Below are 5,011 nucleotides of genomic sequence, written 5' to 3' on the forward strand. Positions count from 1 at the left end.
CCGGGGCTCACTGGGCTGGTTGCTGGAACGGTGCTGGGGGAACGTCGCGGGCGGCCTGGTCGGTGAGGCGGGGTCCCCGACGCCTTCATTGCCTCGCCCAGCAGCGGGGGCTCTCGCTAGCTGCGTTTCTGCTCCCTGGAGGGTCCCCACACGCCCACCCCGCCTACGATGTGAACCACTCTTCCTTGGGGAGGTACTCGGACGCCACCAGTACCAGGCCGTGGGCACTTTGCGCCAGGCTGCGAGTGTAACTGCTGGACGACAGAGATAGTCACAGGCCGTCTGAAGACAGAGCCAGGATGTGAGCGTGGGGGAGGAAGTCGGAGTCAGCGCTTCCCGTGGTCCTGAAAACGCAGGTTTGTGCGCAGGTTGTCGGAGGAAGTTTCCAAATGACTCCTTTCAGGCCCCACCCAGATCTAACTGAATCCTTCGGTTTTCAGCAGGACCCTGCGGCTTCCATTCTTTGGGGCTCCGTGGGTTACTTGGGTGCATTTAGTTCCAAATCACTCCAGGAGGCGGGGGGCAGTCTGTCCGGCCCTCGTTCCACCTCCGGCTGCACGTCCAGCTCCCGGCAGGCGAGCGAAGCCCGAGGACGGAGTGGGGGTCACACAGCTGGGAGGCAGAGCCAAGTGAACGAACACCGGGCTTGGGAGATCTTTGCTCCAGAACCAGTTTTGCCATCTGCTAGCTGTGTGATCTTTTTTTAAATTTAATCTTCACCTAAGGATATGTTTAAAGATTTGAGAGAGAGAGAGAGAGAGAAACGTTGATGTGAGAGAAACATTGGTGGGTTACCTCCTGCATGCCCCTGACTGGGGATCGAACCCCAACCTAGGTATGTGCCCTGATGGGGAAGCAGCCCCGTAACCTTTCTGGTGTCCGGGACGACTCCAGCCGCCCGGCCAGGGCCTCGCTGTGTGATTTGGATCAAGGAGATTAAATTTTAGACTCATACTCCCTGTTGGTAACAACGGAGCCGTCGAGGGAATGAAACGACATCGTCAACGGAAGACGTGTAGGGCAGAGCTGGATGCCCCGGGGACACCCGCTGGAAGCTGTTTTTAGTTCTGTTACCACTCAGTGCTCTTTCCGCCCGTAGGTGCGGCCGGGGCACCTTCACGGAACAGGCATCTGAGGGCGCTATTGAGACGGCACCAAGGCCACGTGAATTCTCCGGCCGACACCCGCAGTTTCATGTTACTCAGGACACAGGCTGCTTTTCAATCCGCCGGCCAGTTTCTCATCCTGTGTAATGTTTGTTCCCATCATGAGTTCAAAAAATGTCCCCTCGAACCACCGAAGTGGGAATCGGACCCATTTAATTTTCCATTTTCTCTCTGCCGAGCGCCCTGCACTTCAATTTTCTCCACCTTTTTGGTTACGTCCAATTTTCCTACCATCTCAATCCCCATCGCGCTCTGTGGACATAGTGAGACACTTGACAATTACAAATAGGCGAGTGTACAGATTAGAAAATGCTGACTTTTCCACATGGTGGCTCGTGTACAGGATTTCGGAAAGCTTTTCCGTCTCGTAGGAGTTAAAACGCAGCATCCTGCCCGGCCGGCGTGGCTCGGCGGTTGAGCATCGACCTAAGATCCAGGAGATCGGGGTTCGATTCCAGGTCAGGGCACATGCCCGGGTTGTGGGTTCGATCCCCAGCGGGGGGGGTGCAGGAGGCGGCCGATCAATGACTCTCATCATTGATGTTTCTCTCTCTCTCTCTCCCTTCCTCTCTCTGAAATCAATAAAGACATATTTTTTTTAAAAAAATAACACAGCGTTGTGGAATGACGCTACTGTGCCAGGTCTAAGGATTGCTGTGCAGGCAACAATGAAATGGTCTGATTCCTGGTAAGTCAGGAGCCCTGCCCCTGGGCCAAGGCCTCCTGAGTCCTGAGCTTCATCAGAGGCGGGTTCCCGCGTGGCCCGCCGGGTCTCGCGTGGTTTCATTGACCTGAAAGTAGACGTCCCATGGAAGCCGGCCTTCGAGGATGGGCACCCCTGCTGGCTTTGTACGTGAGCCACTCCCCTCTTAGGAAAACAGCTCCTGCGACTCCTCTCTCCACCCCTTCTGTTCACATGATGGCCTACGGCCTAAGGTGAACGGGCTAAAAAGGTAAATAGTTCCGTTATTAATGTCGTCTTCGTGACGGCCCGTGACTCACGATGGCAGCGGCTCCTAACGAGCCTCCGTTTTCCTCCTGAATCTTAATATTATGCATTGTCAGAAACCAAAGTCTTCAGCTTCTCTTTTTGTTCCGGTCGTCAGGGGAATAAATGTGGCCCAGTCACTACCGGGGGACCCATTCCCGAGATCCTGGGAGAACGCGACTAGTGTCAGTTCTTTCCATTTTCGTTCGGTTTCCTGAAAACACACACACACGCGCGCGCACACACACACGCACACACACACGCACACACAGGCGTGTCGTCGTTCAGGGTCAGATGACAGTGCCCCAGGTCTGTCACCTGCTGCCCACCTTCCACGACTGGAGTTCCTAAGATCAAGTACAAATCTTTATCTAATAATTAAACAACAACAGGACAGAGTAAACGGCACAGAGCCGCTCAGAGCCACGGAGCCTAAGGGGGGGCAGAGCGAGGCTGAGAGCGCTCGGGGCGAGGGACAGAAACGCGAAGCCACGGGAGAGGATCAGACACACTCGGCTCACAGGCGGGAGGGCTGTAGCCAAACTATCAACACAGGGAGACAAAGATAAACTTAAGAAGCTATGAGCTAATTCAGAAACCAAGAAATGCTTCCACTCGCTCAGTATAAACAAAATAACATGTTAAAACCTGAAACCGAACGAGCAGACCAGGCAAAACAAACAAACTGAAGCTTTGCCGAGGGGAGCGGCAGAGGCCGGCCCCAGCTCCGGCCGAGCCCCTTCCCGGTGCCTGAGCACCAGCACAGTCAACGGGACTTGGGGGCCGCCCGCTCTAAAAGAAAAGATAAAATCGTCAAAATGCGTGTCTATACTATCAAAACAGACAACCCCCCGCAGTCAGATGGAAAGAAAGAGCCGCACATACGGAGGAGCCCCTGGGGCGTCCCCGGAGCTCTTCCCCGGGCTCCCGGGGCTCAGCCGGACAGTGTCCCCTCTCAACCCGCTGGGCTCCCTGTGCCGTCCCCTGAGCCACAGAGGCCAAGGAGCTGGCCTCCTCCCACCGGCACGTTCACTTCGACCCACTCACCCCCGGCCACCGGAGCCGTTCACCTGCAAGGATCTCAGACATGAGCCCGGCCGCACCATCTGTACTCATGGACGCCCCAAACGTTGGGGTCCAATGCCCAGGACTCCTTGCTCCCCTCTGGTGGCACGGATGTGGTCTAGTGAACGAATGGCCAGAGGAAAGAGGCCGGGTTCTCCCCCCCCAGACACTGCAGGGTCCTGAGGGATCCCCTGCCCTCCCCCCAGGAAACACCAGCTGCCCTCTCTGCTCTATTTTGGATAAAAGTGGGGGACGGTGCTGGGGGAGGGCCTGAAGAACCTGCCCCCTCCCATCCCACCTTGTCCTTGGTCGGGGACACTGCCTCCCCCGCCCCCACTCCACGCTCCTCGGCCGTGCCCACCACGGGTAGCAAGTGCCCCCGGCACAGAGGAGAGAGGCCGGCGCCTGCTGCACAGTCACCAAGGTAACGTCGCCCCTGAGGCCTTTCCGTGGGCCATGCATTGGCCGCCTCCTAACAACGCTCATCTCCCCACGCGCGTCTGACACGCACACTAATGTCTTCATGGTTGTATGTTGAGGACACGGACATGCGAGCTCCGTGCAAAGCCCCATCACGCCTCTCAGAGCTGCCCCCCAGCTCGCGGCCCGAGGGGTCCTCACCCAAGCCGAGCCCCGTGGCACGTGCGGCTCCCGGGCGCACACAGCCCCCCGCTTCCGCCCCGTCCTCGCGGCGGGGCTGCTCCTTGTCGGCGTAACCTCAGCGCGTCTGTCCCTGCTCAGTAGCATCTTACCCGAGACAGCGTCCCCGCCTCACCTCCGGCCTCTCCGCCCCAGCCCTTTATAATTTTCTTTACGGTGCTCCCCGCTGTACCCACGGTCTTCTACCCTCTCATTTAACCAACGGCTCCCTGTTTCTCCGGCCAGAACGGAAGTGGCACCAAGCAGAGGCCTGCGCGGTCCTGTTCACGGGTCCTCGGGTCCCCGCACCTTGCCTGGGCCCAGAGGCGCCGTCAGCGTTTGCTCAGCGAAGGGATGGGTTTGAGCTGCGGGCCAGGGCTCCAGCCAGAGGCGATAACGCTTTTGCTGCAGGCAGGTAGGGACCAGGGGAGCCCTGCGGGAGGCGCCCTGCGGAGCCGAGAGGGGCAGGTGCTCCCGCTTCTGGTCCCTAAGCTCAGACAGGACGGCGGGGACAGTGTGGCCGGGGCTCCAACGCGAGGCTGCGGACGCACGTTGGTGAAAAGGCTCCAGGGGCAATGGGAAAGCAAATGCCGTTGCTGACTTGGAAATATTTGCAATGTGCTTGTGGGATAAAGAGGAACTGGAGCGGAATACACCGAGGCAGGGGTTTGAGAATTCGTGGCGAAGCCGGGGATCAGCGCAGATTCGCTCCCCCCCCCTCCCCGCCGCACGGAGCAGATCAGGGCAGGAACCTCGCCACTCAGGAGCTGAGGGCGCCGGGAAGGGGCCGGGCCCCACCTGAGAGCACAGTCCTTGCGACCGACTCCCGGTTGGCCGGATACATGCCTTCACCGCACAGGTTTATTCCTCAAGTTCTCCTGTTAACCACAATTTTAGTCAATAAGGTATATGTCCCCAAATAACAAATCCTGCTTTTAATGCAGTAAGACAGACCACCACAGGGTGTTTTTCTGAGGACAGGCTTGCAGATCCCCCCCGAGCCCGGAGTTAGGCTGCTCGGGAATCGCGAACCCCCCCGGGCAGTTTCGCCATGTAGTTAGCACCCCTGACTCCCAGGGGAGGCCTGCCAGGGACTCCACTGTCCCCGCCACTGGCCACAAGTCCCCCCACCCCCCCGCCCCACACACACCCC

Source organism: Miniopterus natalensis, chromosome 8 (genome assembly GCF_054644295.1).
Source record: "Miniopterus natalensis isolate mMinNat1 chromosome 8, mMinNat1.hap1, whole genome shotgun sequence".
NCBI lineage: Eukaryota > Metazoa > Chordata > Mammalia > Chiroptera > Miniopteridae > Miniopterus > Miniopterus natalensis.